At 36.0% G+C, this 20,796-nt stretch overlaps 1 non-coding gene across 1 annotated transcript; it reads right to left on the bottom strand.

Annotated features, from left to right (window-relative positions):
* Positions 1 to 17,547: 17,547 nt before the first annotated feature.
* Positions 17,548 to 17,654, bottom strand: LOC121205842 (small nucleolar RNA R71). The gene has a single exon (XR_005900915.1). It is a non-coding gene; the product is annotated as a small nucleolar RNA R71 (small nucleolar RNA).
* Between the last annotated feature and the right edge of the window lie 3,142 nt (positions 17,655 to 20,796).

A 20,796-nucleotide genomic window follows, 5' to 3' on the forward strand; every position in this document is an offset into this window, starting at 1 on the left:
AAATGTTTCATTTTCCTTCTTTTCCTTCATCATCATCATCTTCTTCCTCCACCCGTGTTCACAGAAAACCACACCTTTCCTTCCCAAGTGATAAAAGTAACAAATAATGACCAATGTAGCGCAATTCAAGATTTGTTATGCAATGTTCTAAAAACATCCTAAAAATGAAAATGTATTCACTTAACTACAAACAATTAATTCCATCTAGAAGCCTTAAATATAACTCTCTTCAAGAGTTATCACTTCCGTGCCTAGCAGCTTACGTACTAGCCTCTGCATGGCCCACTTGTGCCCTACTATTCACGCCAGGCCTCGCACGCTGCTACTATTTCTTGCCTATGCCACAACTTCTGTGCCTTGCTACCCACGCACAAACCTTGCTGTTGTCTTCATTACACCATGCTGCTACTGTAGCCTAGCGTATCACTGCTCCCTTACATGCCATTGCTACCCTTGTCTCTATCTTGTGTGCCCCTTGTTACCTTTGCACCACACCTCCATAGTAATTAGCCACCAATCGATCACCCTCCAACCAACCCTCAATAAAAAATTTTCCTTTAAATTTTATTTAATTTATTGAGTCCTTATTTTTTATACAAAGGTGGTAAGAAAATTTTTCTCCTAAATTTCAATTTTATTTAATTATTCAATTTATTGCATTATTAATATTTTATACTAATTGAATTTTTGAGAAAATATTTGTTCCATCTTCTTTTCAGGTTAAATCATGCGACGAAAAAAGACCTCATGCCTTTGTCCAAGTTGAAGAATCACAAAACAAATTCCACTCTGAAGAAGCCAATGCAAGATACGATAGTATTTTCAAAAATCAACAAATGCTTCTAGAAAAAGGTTTACAATGAAAGAAAGCAACTGTATTAATTTCATGGCGAGCATTCGACAAATTGCTGAAGCTTTAAATTGGAAAGTGTTTTGTGTGAAAAGACTAAGTGCAGATGAAGAGTTAATTCATGAATTTTATATGAATTTGACCTCAAGTGAATTAACGGAAGCCTCTGTCCGAGGAATCAAGGTACCAATAAATTCAAGCACCATTAATGAGTTCTTTGATTTATCTAATTTTGAAGACAATGAATATTCTTCCTTATACCAAAATACTGAGGCTGAAAATTGCAAGAAATTCTTGAGGAACTTACAATTTTGGGTTCCAAGTGGACTGTGTCAAAGCATGGAACTCACACTAGTCGCAGAGAATATTTTACACCACTACCGAAGGTATTGTTTTATTCTGTTTAGTTCAGCCTTATGCCTATTTCACATGGGACCACAATTTCATTAGAGCGAATGGTCTTATTATACTTTATTTTAATGGTAAAGTCCATTGATGTAGGAAAAATCTGTAACAGCTCGTTTTTAGTCGAATCAAAACACTAGTTTCGGGACCAAAAATCTGAGGTTGAAATAATTATTTTATTATTATTTTAATGTTTACAGCATGATAGAATGATTGTGTGAAAATTTTGTTAAGAAAATTTATCGCTTAAATGCTCAATTTGATAAAAAAGACTAAATCGGGTAAAGTGTAAAAGTTGCGTTCTATTAGCTAAAGGTGTCTAATAGCTATAGAAATTTAATGTGGAGGTCTTTATGTGGTAATTAGCCCATTAATTAGATAGTGGATGATATTGGCTTGGCATTATGGAAATTTTGATTAGGTTTTAAGGTTAGCTAAGTAAATTAATTAATAAAGATTAATTATAATAAAAGAAAAGGGTGCTATTTTTGTATCATCTTATCCACTGAATTTTTTAGGAGAAAAGAAGCCATTTTAAGGTTTTCATTCGGCCAAGCTTCTACTATTCATTTACTTATGATTTTTGTCCCGTTTTTAATAATTTCTATGTTTTTGATATCGTTGCAACTTAATCTAGCTAGCCCAGGGGCTAATTTGCAAAATTGTTAAAGGTTTAGGGTTTTTCCATTGGAGAATATAGCTGTATTTTGATGTTTGATTATTGAAAATGTATGGTTGTTGTTAGATAAACAACATTTGTAAAGTGATTTTTGGTAAAATTGTCAATTAGGGATTTATTTGTGAAATGTGAAAATTTTGTGGTTAAATTGTGAAATAAATGAAAAATATGGGCTACTATGGGTCTATATGATATTCGGCTAGCATGGGTAGGACCTAATTGTATGAATTTGTATTTTTATGAGATAAGGACTAACTTGTAAAAATGGTGAAATATTAGGGGCAAAAGTGTAAAGTTTCTATAATATGATTTTTGGGATAAATTGAATAGGATGATAATTAAATAAGCTAAATTTGATATTATATAGTTCAAGAAAAATGAAATTTGGATCTAGATCGATGGAAAAACAAAGTGTTGGATTAACCGATTTATTCTGTCGTTTTTGTGAATCGAAATAAGTTCATACGTTAATAAGCATTATAATTGCATTTTAAATTATTTATATTTGAATTGTTGATGAATATGATTGTACGAAAATGTTTGACGAAGATTCGGCATTGAGAAATCCCGATTGAACCTTAGGAATAGATTAGGATACGAGTGACATGTCATTTGGGGTTATGTGATTTGGGTGCTAGTCTGTACGTCCTACTGGTGGTTAAGTTATCCGGAATGTATTGCGGATTCTCTTCAGCTTGTGTGAGTAGCAGCGTGTAGCTACTTCTTGACCGTCAGCTTGTGTGAGCAGACCCGTTGATAGCTAGAGAGTGAGCATTATATGAGATATGAGACTAAGATAGCTTTGGCTATGTATTGACACTTAGGGTGCAAGATTCCTGTGTATCCGGTATTATTCCAAATGGTCCAACGGGTATATAAAGGATATGGGAGAGTATGAGATTGATACGAGCTGGTACAGGTACGTACGTGAACTATACATTCATCAAATCGAAGAAGTTGATGCAAATTGTGTTTAATCCTTGGATATAATATATTTGTTAAATTATGTTTCAAATTTGAATTGCATTATATGATGTTTATGTTATTGAATTGTTTGTTGGTAAGTTTTACTTACTTACCATATGAGCTTACTAAGCTTTATATCTTACTTTGTTTACTTTTCCATGTTTTATAGTGAATATCGAAGCTAGCTCGGATTGAGAGTCGTCGGAGATCTCATCACACTATCAAGCTATCACTTTGGTACTTTTAAGCTTTTGTTTTTGGTTATATGGCATGTATAGGAGTTATGGTCATTTTCTTATATGTTAGTAATGGATTTAGCCATTTGAGTTGGCTTGTAAATGTTAATTGTTTGGTTTTGTGTAAAGCCATGAGAGTTGGCTTATTTTGGCATATTTGGTGATGTATATATATATGGAAATGGCCTTTGTTATGTATTTGGTAATTACTATGTAAATGCTTGTGGTGAATGGTTGTTTGTGAATTGGTAATTTGAGTATCAATTAGTTGATAATTGAGAATGTGAATTTGGTATGAAATTGAATATCATATTTTGGTACTTGTATGCTTGTAGTTGTTGGTATTGATGTAGCATGAATTGAACTTGGTTTAGATGAGTTTAAATGCCATTTGAAGTTGTGGTTATATGCTCATTTGGTTGGTATAAGTGAATGAAAATTGGGCGAGAAAGATAGCTTCGTAAATAGCCTACTTTTGTCCACACGGGCGTGTATCTCAACCGTGTGTGACACGTGGTCAAGTGACACGGCCGTGTGTCCTCTGGTGTTTAATTAGAAATCAAGTCAGTATGCTCCACACAGCCCAACACACGGGCGTGTGACTTGGCCATGTGGCATAAGTCAATATACCTAACAGATTTGGCACGGCCTGGCACACGGGCTTGTGAGGCCATTTCGAAGGGCATACGAGTTGGTCACACGGGCGTATGTGTAACATCCTGAATTAGGGCCTAGTCGGAACTACGATTTCGGGACCACAAATAAAATGTAAGAAAATTTATTTTTATTATATTTTTATGGTCTATGATTTCATGGAATGATTTCGTGAAAATTTGTTTGAAAATTTTGACGTTTGGGCACTCAAATTGGTCAAAAGGACTAAATTGTAAAAATTGCAAAAGTTGAGTTCCACATGTTAGAAGTGTCCAATTGTTATGATTTTTTAAATTGGAGGTCCTTAAATGGTAATTAGACCATTGGTTAATTTTTAGACAAAAATAGACATGAAATGGGTGTAATAAAATATTTTTCAGTTAGGGGCATTTTGGTAATCTAATAATTAAAAGAATTAAAAAGGGAAAATAAGCCAAAATTGGCTATCATCTTCTCCATCCAGCCGAAACTAGCATGGACACCATAGCTAGGGTTTGGTTCAAGCTTCCAAGCTCATTTGTAAGTGATCCCGAGCCCCATTTTTAATGTTCTTTACATTTTTGAAGTCTCGGTAACATGATCTACTCATTTCTACCATTATTTTGAGCTAGGGTTTATGTTTAATATTTTACGCATGAGTGGCATGCTTGTATTTTGATGTTTAATGGTAGAAAATGAGTGTTGGGTGTTAAATAAATGACTTTTACTAAGCGATTTTCGACGAAAACGTCCGAAAGGACCGTTTTGTAAAAGTTGTAAAAATGGTATAAAAGGGTGTTATAAAGAGAATTGTAGTTTGCTATAGTTAGGAAAATGGTTCGGCTAGGCCTATAGAATAGGAAAATTGAATAAAAATCACTTTATGAGCCTAAGGGTAAAAATATAATTTTAACAAAGTTTAAAGGCAAAAATGTAATTTTTCCAAAATATGATTTTGGGTCAATTTGAATAATGTGAGTCCTAAATTGGCTATATTTGAAATGATAGATCAAGGAAATCGAGATTCGAGCTTAAATCGGGAAAATACAAGTTTTTGACTAAAATGATAATTTTGTCGTTTCCATATTTGAGGTAAGTTCGCGTGATTTAATAAGCATATTATTCATGTCATTACTGTTATACATGAAATATCTTGCTATGATTGTATTGAATTTGACGTTAATGGACATTTAATGGAAATTGACATTTTAAATGAAATGAAAAAGTTTGTATGAAAACTAAGTGATATGTTATTTTTATTGTATGGACTAATACCCAAATAAACATGAAAATATGTTGAATTGTATGTACATTGCATGATTATCTATGCATATTGATTTTCTTAATGAAAAGAGAAAATTTTCGATTGAATAAAAAGGGATATTCGATGGATAAATCATTGTTTACATGACATAAGATCCTGCATGTGTTGCAGAAAAGGATTTAGCCCGGACAGGTAATCCGTTGATCTTAATATAGAAAGGATCTATCCTGGACAGGTGTTCCTTAAGTGATTGAGCCTCCCGAAGAATATGGGTGCATTAAGGATTTAGCTCGGACAAGTAATCCGATTGAGGACTTAATTTAGCATGGACTGGCAATTCAGATCCAAGTTTTATGAGAGCAATTATCGTTAAAAGAGATTTAGCCTGGACTGGTAATCCCGACAATGCTCTATAAGTTGATACTACGGGGATTTAGCCTAGACTGGTTATCCCGTCGTAAGATGTAAGGTTCGCAGGAGCGCATACTTGAGATGATCACATGTATGACTTTGTAACACCCCTAACCCGTAACCATTGCCAGGATAGATTAAAAGGCATTACTAGACTAATAACTCAGTTCAGAACAAACATGTAACAGTCTGGTTTAGACCCTAGTCGGAATAGTGGTTTCAGGACCACAAATCCGAGTCTGAAAAATATTTTAATATTATTTTCTGTGTCTGTGATATATGAATTTGTATCTATGAAATTTCTGTGATTTAATTTGTCTGTTTTTGTACTGATTTTACAAAAAAAATTTAATTGCGTAAATGGTAAAATCTGTATGTCAGATATTCAATGTGTTTAATTGGCATGGCTTTGGATTATATGGCCTTATGTGGCAATTATTCCATTGAATTTTTGAGTGGTCATAAATGACCTTGTCTCATGTAATTTATATGTTTATTAATGAAGGATACAATGGTAATTCATGCTTAAAACAAAATTCATGCATGTGTTCATAAAACACCTATTAGAACCGAAAATCAAAGAAAATAAAAAGAAGAAAACCCTTTTAGGTTTCGGCCCTTGTTCATCTTGATTAAGGTATGAATTTTCGTCTGTTTTTTTATAATTTTTACGTTTTTGTGATCGTTGCTTTGTGTTCTTCAAAGCCTATTTCTGAATTTCTGTTTCTGTTAAAGATTTCATGAAATGCTATTGTTGATATCATGAGCTCTGTGATGTTTTTGGATGAATTATGTAGGCTTGGTAAATGATTATCATGTTTTATCTTTGGATTTTTGATGAAATAGAGCTAATTGGGCTAATTTATGAAAATGAGTTTTGAAGGACTAAATTGTGAATTAAATATGTTATTTGGGCTCGTATGGAAGCCATGTATATTCGCCCAACCTATAGTCTTGGTGAATTTTGCATATTGGTGATTTTGTGAAAAATGGACTTAATTGTCAAAGTGTGAAAATATAAGGGCTAAAATATAAAGTGCCCTAAATATGTGTATTGGATTAAATTGAATGATATGAATGATTGAATGGTTGAATTTGTATTGTATTAGATCAAGAACAAAGAAAATTGGACTTAGATTGGGGGAAGTCCAAAATAGTTGAATAGATGATTTGTTTTATCCGAAATCCGTCTAAGGTAAGTCAAATTACAATTACGTGTTAATTGAAATAAATTCTATACATATAAACTGTAATCTGTATTGGATGGCTTTGAGAGCCTGATAAATGGATTTTGAATAAATTCTGATAACATGATAGTATTCGAAAAGCTCTGTATATTTCTAAAGAAAAGTTGGCATCTGCTTGGGACATCATATAAGACCGTGTCTGGGACACAGGCCTCGATTGAGATTTACGTATAAGACCATGTCCGGGACATTGGCATCGTATCTGATTTCCTGTAAGACCCTGTTGGGATAGAGGCATTCATATTGAATTACATGTAAGACCACGTCTGGGACGTCGGCATTGTACTTGGTTATGAACATTTGTATCGTTTATGAACCGTCTGTTGATAGCGTACGAAATATAAGTATATGAAATGTATAACCTATGCAGGTACGTTTGTATCGTGATAAATTTCTGAATATGAAAAACTCTGTCTCTGTGAAATATGTATGAAATTGGAAATGAAGCATGACATATAAGAAAACAATGGTGTATGGTTAAGTATGAATTATTCTATGAAATGGTTATGAATCTATATGGTTGAATGGTACATATATGATTTAGTAATTAGAGCAATTGTATTTGGCTTGATAAGCTCTTTGTATCTTACTCTGTGTGTTTACTATTTATTTTACAATTATCGTAGCTACTGAAGGCTCGGGGATAGTTGAGGATCATCACCACACTACCGATCTCATTTTGTTACTTTTGAAAGTGTATATATTTTAAAGTATGGCATGTATAGGCTAGAAGGTCTATGTATAAGTTTTGCTGTGTATATATTATGCCATGAGAGTTGGCTAACAAATGACAAGTTTGTAATGTGCTAAGTTCTAATGTGTTTTGGTCATTTTTAAGCATGGAATTGGTTGGAAATTTTGGTATTAATGTTGTATATTATTGCTTGAAGGTTTGACCCCAAGAGAAGTGGCAAATTGGCTTAAACCAAGCTTGCATTGTGCCATACGGGCGTGCCTTATGGCTGTGTAAGAAAAGCAGTATTCTCTTAAGAATCACACGGTTTTGACACACGAGCATGTCATATGGTTGTGGGCTAAAGTCAGTAGCTAGCTAAGTATCACACGGCCATAGTACACGGGCGTGCCTATTGGTCGGGTGAAAAAGTCAGTATAGGACCTATTTTTGGCATGGTTGGTTCACATGGGCGTGCTTAGTGCCCATGTGCGACACACGGCTTAGCCACACAGGCGTGTGACTTTAACCGTTTGAAAGAATTGGTTAAGTTCTGAAAATTTTGAATAGGTTTGGTTTAGTTCTGTTCTTTCCTTAAATGTATGCTTTAGGTCTCGTAGACCACATTGTTGAATAAATTGGCGATGAATGCTTCTGTATTGATAATATATGATATCTGTGATTCTGAATTGGTTTGAAATGTTCTGTTTGTTTGTTTATGCCTCGTAACTCTAATCTGATGTAGGTTACAGGTTAGGGGTGTTATATTTTATTGGTATCAGAACTATGGTTTAGTCAGTTCTAAGACTACCATAGCATATTTGAGTCGAGCTATACATGCCATATATCTGAATCTGTGATAGTGTGATGACTCTTGACATTGAAATGTGCTTTTATATAGCCAATGGATCCCGATAGAGCTGTAGCTGATGATGTTGAAAGCAATGCGCCTGCTCCTGCACAAGGGACGGTGCAAGATGATTCATGACTGGCTATGAGTAGCCGTGATAGTGAGGCTAAGCAAGCCTTCTATCAGATGATGAACGATTGGTTCACTCAGTATATTAGAACCAATCCGACTGTACAACAACCTCCACCCCCGGTTATTCCTTCTGAAATTCCTGATATGCCACGAGTAAATCCGGTACAGTTGAGTAGACCACCGATTGATAAGATTAGAAAGTATAGGGCTGAAGAGTTCCGAGCTACAACGAATGATGATGCTGAAAGAGCAGAATTCTAGTTGGAAAATACAATATAGGTGTTTGATGAAATGTCTCCAAATCCCGAGGAATGTGTAAAATGTGCCGTCTCACTTCTGAGAGATACAGCGTATCATTGGTGGAAAACTTTAATATCTGTAGTCCCGAGTGAACGGGTTACATGAGATTTCTTCCAATCTGAATTTCGGAAGAAATATATTAGTCAAAGATTCCTTGATCAGAATCGTAAAGAGTTTCTCGAGCTTAAACAGGTTCGTATGTCTATTACTGAATACGAACGTGAATTTGTGAGATTGAGCCAGTATGCCCGGGAATATGTATCAAATGAAGCAATAATGTGCAAAAGGTTTGAAGATGGACTAAACAAAGATATCCATCTGTTAGATGGAATTCTGGAAATTAAAGAAATGGTTGTACTCGTTGAGCGAGCTTGTAAAGCTGAAGAATTAAGTAAAGAGAAATGAAAAGTTGATACTGAAGCTAGAGATGCTAGAAAGAGATCTTCGAGTAGATCATTGCAATCTGTGCCAAAGAAATTCCAAGATGATCAAAGCCGTCCAAATGCTAATGTGGAACATTCAAACCGATATCGAGCTAGATCGCATACAAACTTCAGAGTCCCTGCTACTTCTATTGCAAGTGTTGGGAATGTCTGATCTGAGAGACCTGAATGTAAACACTGTGGAAAAAGACATCCGAGAAATTGTAGATTGAATGGTCGAGCCTGTTATCGATGTGGATCTTTGGATCATTTCGTAAGAGATTGTTCTGAACCTGCTGAACAAGAGAATGTACAGAATTTGAGACCGAGTAACACCCTAGCTAGAGGTAGACCTTCTAGAAATATGAAAAATGTTAGCGGAGGTCAAAGAGCTACCAGGGGTACTGTTGTTAGATCTAAGGCCAGAGCACCTGCCAGAGCCTATGCTATCTGAGCTCATGAGGAAGCTTCATCTCCAGACGTGATTACTGGTACTTTCACTCTTTATGATACTTTTGTGATTGCATTGATAGACCCTGGATCAATGCATTCTTATATCTGTATGAATTTAGTGCATAGTAAGACTTTGCCTGTAGAGTCTACTGAATTCGTAATTAGAGTATCGAACCCCTTAGGCAAAAGTGTCATGGTTGATATAGTCTGCAAGAATTGCCCGTTAATGATTCGAGATATCTGTTTTCCTGTTGATCTGATGCTTTTACCTTTCGATGAATTTGACATAGTTCTGGGAATGGATTGGTTAACTCTGCATGATGCTATTGTGAATTGCAAATGAAAAGTCATTTATTTAAGGTGTGAGAATGATGAAATAATCCAAATTGAGTCTAGTGATTTGAATGGACTACCAGCTATGATATCTGCAATGAAAATACGGAAATTTATGAAGAAAGGTTGTGAAGCCTACTTAGCTTATGTGTTAGATTTGAAAGTGAATGATAAGAAAGTTGAACCAGTGCCTATTGTTTTTGAATTCTCTGATGTGTTTCCTGAAGAACTACCTGGTTTGCCTTCGATTCGAGAAGTTGAGTTTAGCATTGAATTAGTACCTGGTACTACTCTGATTTCAATAGCACCGTATAGAATGGCTCCGACCGAATTCAAGGAATTGAAATCTCAGTTGCAAGAATTGACAGATCGAGGGTTTACTAGACCAAGTTTCTCACCATGGGGTGCTCCTGTTTTGTTTGTGAAAAAGAAAGATGGCACAATGAGAATGTGTATTGATTACCGCCAGCTTAACAAAGTGACTGTAATGAACAAATATCCTTTGCCTAGAATTGATGACTTATTCGATCAGTTGAAAGTTGTTACTGTGTTTTCCAAGATAGATCTGAGATCGGGTTACTACCAGTTGCGAGTAAAGTATACTAACATCCCAAAAACTGCTTTTAGAACAAGTTATGGGCATTATGAATTTTTAGTTATGCCTTTTGGATTAACAAATGCACCTGCTATTTTTATGGATTAGATGAATAGAATTTTCAGACTGTATTTAGATCAATTTGTGGTTGTATCCATTGATAACATATTGATTTATTCACGAGATGAAACTGAACATGCCAAGCATTTAAGAATATGCTACAAACTCTGCGAGATAAATAGTTGTATGCAAAGTTTAGTAAATGTGAATTTTGGTTGCAAGAAGTTGGTTTTCTGGGTCATATTGTATCAGCTTCTAGTATCCGATTTGATTCGAGCAAGATTTTAGCTATTCTGGATTGGAAGCCTCTGAGGAATGCATCTGAAGTTCGCAGCTTTCTGGGACTTGCCGGTTACTACAGACGATTTTTATAAAGATTTCTCTGTGATAGCGACTCAGTTGACAAAATTGCATCAGAAAGATGTGAAACTTGAATGGTCTGAGCAATGTCAGAAAAGTTTTGATCGGTTAAAAGCTCTGTTAACTGGAGCTCTGGTATTGGTACAACCTGAGTCAGGTAAAGAATTCGTTGTTTACAGCGATGCTTCGTTGAATGGACTCGGTTGTGTTTTAATGCAAGAAGGAAAGGTTGTTGCTTATGCTTCGAGACAATTAAAGCCGCATGAGAAGAACTATCTGACACACGACCTTGAGTTAGTTGCCATTGTGTTTGCTTTGAATATCTGGTGTCACTATCTGTTTGGTGAGAAATGTCATGTGTTTTTTGATCATAAAAGTCTGAAGTATTTAATGACGCAAAAAGATTTGAATTTGCGAAAGAGAAGATGGTTAGAACTGCTAAAAGACTATTAACTTGTGATTGATTATCATTTGGGCAAAGCTAATGTTGTTGCTGATGCTCTGAGTAGGAAATTGTTGTCTACATTGCGTGCTATGAACGCTCATTCAGCACCGTCTGATGATACCTTGGTTTGTACTGAATTGAAAGCAAAACCCTTGTTTTTACAACAGATTATCGAAGCTTAGAAGGTTGATAATGAGATTATGGCTAAACGAACTCAGTGTAATTCTGATTCTGATTCTGAATTCTGGATAGATGATGATGACTATCTGAGGTTTAGAAATAGAGTTTGTTTTCCAAGAAATCTGGAGTTGATTCGAATGATTTTGAGTGAAGCTCACAGTAGTAAATTTTTTGTACATCTAGGGAGTAAAAATATGTATAACAATTTGAAACAACTATATTAGTGGTCGGGAATGAAAAGAGATATTTCTAACTTTGTTTTGAGATGTTTAATCTGTCAGCAAGTTAAAGTTGAGCATCAAGTGTCATCTGGGTTATTACAACCGATTATGATTTCGAAGTGGAAATGGGATAGAGTGACCATGGATTTTGTTTCGGGTTTGCCTCTGTCTCCGAAAAAGAAAGACGCAATTTGGGTTGTAGTTGATCATTTGATGAAATCAACTCATTTTATTCCAATTCGGTTTGATTATTCGCTTGATAAGCTAGCTGAGTTGTATATTTCTGATACTGTGAGATTGCATACTGTGCCATTGTCAATAGTATCTGATAGAGACCCGAGATCTACATCATGATTCTGGAAGAAATTGCAAGATGTTCTGGGAACTAAATTGCATTTTGGCACTGCTTTTCATCGGCAAACGGACGGTCAATCTGAATAGATTATTCAGATACTTGAGGATATGTTGAGATGTCAGATTCTCGAGTTTGAAGGTACATAGGAACAGTATCTACCCCTGATTGAATTTGCTTATAAAAATAGTTGATAAACCGTAATTTATACATATTTTTACCCCATGCTTAACACATTTTTATGGATGATTTTTCCTTAGAATTGGTTAACTCGATGCTCCTAATGCCTTATTTTCTTATTTTATACTTATGAGAGCATAGGAGAGCGAAAGGAACAAGAAACGGGCCAAAAATGGAGAAAATAGGCCAAAGTAAGAAATCAACACGGCCTGGACTTCCTCACATGGCCGTGTCAATTTGGTAGAATTGAAGCACGACTCACACGGGTAGAACACACGCCCATGCCATTCTAACAGGTTCGAGCACGGCCTGAAGTAATTGCACACGGGCATGTCCTTGCTGAGCCCAAGTTGAATCCAATTCAAAAAAGGCTAAATTCGAGGGTTCTTATGCATTCTAAAGCCTATAAATACACCCTAGAGGAGGAAGAAAGAGGCACGCAGAAAGAAGGAGGTAGGGAACTACTCAAGGGAAGCCGATTGATCCATCTTAGAAGCCGGATTCGCCATCAAGACTAAAAATCTCCACTCAATTCCCCTTCAGGATTTTTGGGTTTTCTTTATGTTTTGTATTCATTATTCTTTTGAGATGTTTTCCTTTTTAGTTATGAACGAAATCCCTTAAATACCTAAGGGGAGTGAAACCTAAGACGAATCTTGTTATTATTTTCTGAATTGTATGATAAATATTTGGCTTGTTCTTAATTATGTGTTCTTAATTCTTGTTTTGATATTCCAGGATATTGATTCAAGTTAAGCTTTTATTCAGAGGAAGAATAGACCCTGTCTAAGAGTACAATTTTCATAATTAAGCGGAGTTGATTGCGCGCTTAGAGATAGGGTGACAAGATTTTGCCAGATTAAGGTGAAACCTAAAAAGGGGATCCATAGATCGAGTTAATGCAACCCTAGGGTGTTAATTAGAGAAAATTCTAAATTATTCAATATAGGGATTAGACGTTATTTGTCTTGAATAGGGATAATAACATAACTTAGGGATCTATATGGAACAAGTTAAATGAATAAATCGTCTGATTCAGAGTCAGAATAACAAGTGAAGTCTAGATGGATTCTTCCTTAGGTATTGTCTTAATTCAATCGTTTTTCAAAAGTAATCACCCAATTCTATTTTCTGTGAATTTTAGTTTAGTTAATTAGTTAGTTAGAACAAACCCCCTTATTCTTAGGCAAGATAATAAAAAGACAGTCATTACTAGTACTTTTAGTTCCTTTGGGTTCAACAATCCGGTCTTGCTAAAACTGTACTACTGTTCGATAGGTACTCCTGCCTACATCGTGATAATACTTAGTTTCAAGAACGAGTCTTTATAAATATTTAAAACCTGTCACACAAAAATCACGATCAAGTTTTTGGCGCCGTTGCCGAGGAACTAAGATATTAGGAATGCTCAATTTTTTTTACTTTAGCCATTTATTTTTCTTACAAGTTAATTCTATTTTATTTTTATTTTTATTTATTAATTTACTTTTTATTTCTCTTGGCAGGTTTTTATAGTCTATGACTAGAAAAACCTGTCAGGACCACACTTTTTGACGAAGAAATCTATCGCACAGTTCGCAGAAACCAAAAAGAAATAAGGCGAAGCTTAAGATACATAGAGAACAAGCAAGAGGACGATATTCAAACCCCAACTGAGGAGATGGCTGAAAACCAAGACAATCAGCTACCTTCTGTGTGACAGCCCTAAAGTGACCCTTGTCGGAAAGCGGTTTTGGGACCGCTAAACCGAGTCACCAAATTATTTGAATATGATATTTATTGTCTAAAATATGTGAATATGAATGTGTGAAAGTTTTAAGCTTCGATTTAGAAAATTGCAAGTGAATTTAGTCAATAGGACTTATGTGTGACACTTTTGAAATGTGATAGGTTAATCTATAAGGATCTATTAGTGCATGTAATCAAAAGGGGGACTTGCATGTCAATTTTCCCCCCCTAATTAGTAGTGGCCGGCCATGAGCATGAGGGTGGACAAAATGTTATGGCTAAAAAACATGTCATGAACATGTTGGGTTAATGCTTTATGTTAGGAATAATAAAATAAAGAACATGGGCAATAAAATATTAGTGTTAGTAGGAGGAGAAACAAAAAAAATGTGTGTGGTTGTTCCTCCATTGTGCCGTACCTAGAAGAAAAAAAAAGAAAAAAAAAGCTTCATCCTCTTTGTTCTTCTTGAGCGAAAAATCGAAGGAAGAAGAAAGGAGTTTTCTTGCTTCATGTTCGATTGGTTGGTGTTTAGGAGGAGGTATGTTTGATGATGTTCCATGAGATGCATGCATGTTTTAGTTGTTAGCTTGAGTTCTACCTAGCCCATGGTCTAAATCTTGCTATGTGATGGAGATGACACTCGGCCATATATGTATCATTCTTGCTTGGTGTTGATGTTGTGTTGATGAGATATCAAGTTATTTTTGTGACCCAAGTTGAGATTTGGATTTTGGAATGAGTAAGGTTTTCGGCTATCGTAATTATAAGGGTGATGGATGTTGTTTCATGCTAAATCTAGATGAACAATGTTAGTGCTTATATCTCGATATTTATGAGTTTCTTTCTTGGTTTTACCTCAAACCCATGAAGTATTTTTAATTGGTGTTGTTAGAGGTTTCGGTCATGGGATTATAAGCTTGTTAGTTTTGATGGTGAAATTTATGCCTTGTAAGGGTAAATGGTTCAAAGGAACATTCGGCCATGATGTAAAAATTATGGTGAAGTGATGTTAAATGCTTTGCATATTGAGTATATATATATTGTTATAAGTTGAATTTAAGGTTTGCTAAATTGTCTTTGTCATTGCCGAATGTGTGTATAGTTAAAGAGAATTTGTTTAAGTGCTTAGTTAATTGATATTGAGTTAATAATATGTGTATTCGGTCATAAAGTTGCACATGAGGAAATGTTAGATTAATGGTATTAAATTGCTTAATGTGATTAAAAATGCGTATGACCATTTTGTATTTGAGCTAAAGGTGGCCATATGACCTATCAAATTCATTGTCATATTCGGCCATAAGCTAGCATAATGAGACTTTAATAAGTTAAATTTGTTTGAATAAGCTCAAGAGCTTAGAGGACCAAAGTTGGATAAGGGAAAGGAAAAAGTGATCAAATAGCCGTCGAAATCGTTCGACAACATCCGAGGTAAGTTTTCGAGTAATGGAACTTAGATTATGATTCGATTAGATCATGTTTTAAGCAAATCAATATCATGCTCTTGTATGTAGCTATTGAGCCGAAAATGATAATGCTTGATAAGTGACTTGTGTTTGAATTCTAGTTATGAAAATGAAATATAGATGTGTCATGATTTACTGATATGTGCATGGATATTCGGATGATAACCGGGCTAAGTCCCGAAGGCATTTGTGCTAGTGACTAATTCCGGGCTAAGTCCCGAAGGCATTTGTGCGAGTTACTATATCCGGGCTAAGTCCCGAAGGCATTTGTGCGAGTTACTATAACCGGGCTAAGTCCCGAAGGCATTTGAGCAAGTAGTTATATTCGGCTAAATCCCGAAGATGCTTGGGTTTGGAAGTGAGCAAGCTTGCTGTAAATTTCAAATTAATACGCTCATAAAATCCAAACAATGAGGTATGTTTCGTATATGCATCGGAAAAGTCGATTCGTTTTAAATAGTATTCGTTCAATTGATTAACGAATTTTCAGCCTTTAGTTAGGTTTGATACCTTGTGAATGAATATATTGATTGAAGCATGAAGTAAGTATGTTTATGAGAATGTGCATATATGAAGTTATCCATTTAGCCATATGAATGTTATACCTTAGCCGAAACTAATTTCATTATTCAAAACTTACTAAGCATTAAATGCTTACTCCGTTCTTTGAACATCTGTTTTATAGATTTTGGTTCGTCAGCTATCGAGCTCGGGATTGTCGAAGTCGAAGTCGTCCACACTATCAAAGCCCTTTTGGTACACTTTTGGTTGAACTCTGAAAATGGCATGTATAGGACTACCCTTTTTGTTGTTGGTCATGTACCCTTTGGTTTTGTATAAATTTGGATAGCCATGCGAAAATGGCTTATATACACTTTGAGCATAGCATTATAATCGTCTTGTATGTTGTTCATTGAGAGGTATGGAAATGTTTGGTAACAATTAGCCATTGGGAATGGTTAATTATGATTATTTTGATGCTATGTATGACAAACTCTAGTTGATTCATGGAAAACCATGAAATAGGTAAGGTTTACCTTAAAAACAGATGCTGACAGCAGCAGTGGTGTGGATTTGAAAAATCACTAAAAATAGTAAGAATAGAATTAAATAGTGAATAAATTATGTAATTGAACCTTCATGAATCTATTTTCATAAGGAAGTAATGAAACGATCATATGAACAGTATTTTATGAGATTTTAATGTTTTCATGAAATAGGGCCAGAGCGGTTTCTGGATTCCCTGTTTGGACTTATGAAATTCATTATAAATTAACCAGAGATATTTAGAAGTCATGCCATATATTTATAGATTTCTTTTCGAGTCTAGTTTCTTTAGAAAGAAACAGCATAAGTATTGAAGCCCTGTACAGGGAGATATATAAGTCGTAATGCATGAAGGTCAGAGCAGTCAAACCTTGAAAAAGGGGAGACTTTAACTAATAAACTGTACTAATTGGCTGGACCAAAAATTCTAGAAAAAAATTTTTAGATGGATATATGAGTCTAGTTTCAGGGAAAATTTACAAAACTGATTTTCGAGTTTTGGAACTCAAGATATGATTTTCAAGGTGACAGTGACGCAGTTAGCCAGCTAGTCTGGAAATTTTTAAAATGGACTGTAAAAATAAGGGAATTAAGTCTGTTAACCCCTCGTGTCCGACTCCGGCAACGGTCTCGGGTACGGGGTGTTACATTCTGCGATACTCGTTGAACTAGCAAATCAAAATCCTACTCCTCGTACTATGTATGATTATGCTAAACCTACTTTAATAGGAACTGAGTCAAGTATAGTTAGGCCTGCTATTGCTACAAATAATTTTGAACTAAAACCTAACACTATTCAAATGATACAGCAATTTGTTCAGTTTGATGGTTTGCAGGATGAGGATCCAAACACTCACTTGGAAAATTTCCTGGAATTCTGCGATACATTTAAAATTAATGGCATTTCTGACGATGCCATTTGTCTTCGGTTATTCCCTTTTTCATTGAGGAACAAAGCTAAAAAGTGGCTGAACTCGTTACCACGAGTGTCAATTACTACTTGGGAATAAATGACCGAAAAGTTTTTATTAAAATTTTTCCCGCCGACTAAAATAGCCAAATTGCGTAATGATATCTCTTCATTTCTGCAGATGGATTTAGAAACTCTTTACGATGCATGGGAGAGATACAAGGACCTACTGCGAAGGTGTCCTCACCATGGATTACCTCTATTGTTGCAAGTTCAAACAATGGTGTGAACCCCTCGACAAGGCAAATGATTGATGCAGCAGCCGAGGGAACCATCAACAACAAAACTCCTGAAGAGGCTTACGAATTTATTGAAGAGATGTCACTGAATAACTATCAGTGGCAAGTCATGAGGACTAAGCCAACTAAAATAGCAGGCGTTTATAACGTCAATTCGGTTACTATGCTGTCAAACCAGGTAAAACTTCTAAATAAAAAATTGATGGTTTACTTGGTTCTACTCAGGTACATCCAGTAATGAGGTGCGAGTCAAATGGAGGAGCAGCATGCACAAAGTACAACCCTTAAGCCCTAGCATCGAGGAGGAACAATTCCAATATATGGGTAACAATAACCCTAGATCCCAAAATAACCCATATAGTAACACTTATAATGCAGGTTGGAGGAACCATCCCAATTTCTCATGGGGCAGTTAAGGAAATCAAAGACTAGAACATCCTCCGGGATTTCAACAACCACCCTATCAACAGAAAAAGAAACCGAACCTCGAAGAGATGCTGTCTAAATTTATCTCGGTGTTAGAAACCTGTTTCTAGAACACTGAGACAGCACTTAAAAATTAACAAGCGTCGATCCAAGGGCTCGAAACTTAGATAGGCCAGCTGTCCAAACTAATCTCTGAACGACCATAAGGTAGCTTGCTAAGTAATACTGAACCCAACCCAAGGGAACAGCTCAACGCTATTAATGTTCAAGATGAAGAAGGATTCCTTGAGCTTGAGCCAGAACCGAGGCAAGAAACTGTGGTGAGCAGAGGCCAATGTGAGGTAGGTCATAATAAAAACAAATCAGTGAATGTCAAATATAAACCTCATGTGCTATACCCCAACGCGACAAGGAAAGACCGCTTAGATGAACAATTTGGTAAATTCTTTAAACTCTTAAAAAAATTACAAATTAACTTATCGTTTATTGAAGCTCTATCGCAGATGCAAAATGCAATGAAATTTTTAAAGGAGCTTTTAGCAAATAAGTGGAAGTTTGACGAGGCGTCGTTTGTGGAGCTAAACATAGTTTGGTCAGCTATTCTACAGAATAAACTACCCAACAAACTAAAAGATCCAGGAAGTTTTACGATTCCTTGCTTAATTGGTAGTTTAGATGTTAATAATGCATTAGCTGATTTAAGGGCTAGTATTAACGTCATGCCCTACAAAATGTTCAAACAATTAGGTCTTGGGAAACTCAAACAGACTAGGATGAGCATTCAATTAGCAGATAAAACTATAAGATTTCCTAGGGGTATTAATGAAGATGTTCTAGTTAAAATCGATAAATTTATATTTCCCGTTGACTTCATTGTTCTAGACATAAAGGAGGATAGCAACACTACTTTGATTTTCGAAATGCCCTTTTTGGAAACTGCTAAAATGATTAATGATGATGGCACATGTGGGCTCACATTTCGTGTGGGAGACGAAACAATCACCCTTCAAGCTCGCAATTCTGGCAACACATCGGAAATTAAAGGTGATCGTCTAAACCATTCTACTAAAATTGACAATATGGTGCAACCTACTTTGCAGGAAATGAGTCTGAAAGAAGTACATGACCCATTCTCAAGTAGTAGCAGAGGACCTATTCATGAAGATCGAAGGCTACAAATCGATGAGCTAGATGAATGGCGGACGCATAAACTGAGAACACACGATAAACCAAAACTATGCAAGAACGAGCTCAATACCTTCCCCAATCAACTTCAGGTTGGAGATAAAGTATTATTAGATGCTGCAGATCCTCACATTGTCACTACCAAACCAAATGAAGAAATCCATCTTACGGTACTTAGCATTTTCCCATTCGGTACAGTCGAGGTAAGTTATCCCAAGTTCAGCACTTTTAAGGTAAACAACACCCGTCAAAAACCTTATTTTGATGAGAATGATAGCAGGAATGAGGAGTATAAACTCCTCGAACCACCATGACCATTCATGGAGAGGTAAGTCAAGCTTAGACTACAAATAAGCACTTCTCGAGAGGCAACCCGAGCACTAACTGTATTAACTTCTTTCAATTTTAGTGTTTAACACCTAACTTACTAACGGAGCTATTGAATATAGGTTTACCACATAGACACGGCCAAGTACACGGGCATGCTTAGGACCGTGTGGAAATAGGGCAAAGATTTTCCCCAAACACGGGCTACGACAAATCGCCACGGCCGTGCGACATGGTCGTGGGCTAACCTGCCAAAACAGCACGGGCGTGCTACACGCCCGTGCCTTGAACCCGTGGCCGAACCTGTCAAATTAACATGGGCGTGTGACACGCCCTTGCCAAACAACTGTGCATGAACCTGTTAAATTAACACGGGCGTGGGCCTACATACACGGGCGTGGGAGAAGTGAACGAAGCCAAACACGGTCATGCGACACGGCCGTGTGCACCCACACGCCCAAGGGACACGGGCGTGGACAAAATGTCAGACGCACCCAAATTCAAAATTCGCTAGTCAGACGGGGAAAAATTGGGGAACACGGGCGTGTTCCCTGGCCGCGTGCCTCAAAATCTATAAATAGGCACTAGTCATTGTTTTCTTCACCAAAAAACCCTAACCCTAGCCGCTGCAAGTCAACATGCCCTCCCTGCCACGCCCGTGCACCACTTCCCACTCCATTTTTGATGCCCAATCTCTCTCCCTTAGTGTTTGTTTACTCCTTTCACTTCTATTTTACTTATTTCTAATGCTTATTATCAAAATAATCTTCATTTTTCTCATACTATTTTTCATTTTGCTCATTATTCTATCATTTAATTTGCATTCTTAGGTTATTTATCATACATTTCATGTTAAATCAAGTTATTAGGCAAACCTCATTCTATTGTCATACCCATGACATTACTATGCTCATTCTCATGCTATTACCATGCCAATGTCTTGAAATTAGGCTATCAAATTGATTATTTTGGCTGAGTTTGGTTAGTATTAGTAGTTTTGGCTGAAATTGTTAGTTCAAATTCATGGCTTTTTCCTTTTCAAATTCGTTTACCTACTATTATTATTCTTTATATTGCAGGTATACAATGTTGTCATCACGAGGAAAGAAGACCGCTATCCCTATTTCAAAGAAAAGGAAGGGAGCGTCATATTCCTCGGG

Source organism: Gossypium hirsutum, chromosome A08 (assembly GCF_007990345.1).
Source record: "Gossypium hirsutum isolate 1008001.06 chromosome A08, Gossypium_hirsutum_v2.1, whole genome shotgun sequence".
NCBI lineage: Eukaryota > Viridiplantae > Streptophyta > Magnoliopsida > Malvales > Malvaceae > Gossypium > Gossypium hirsutum.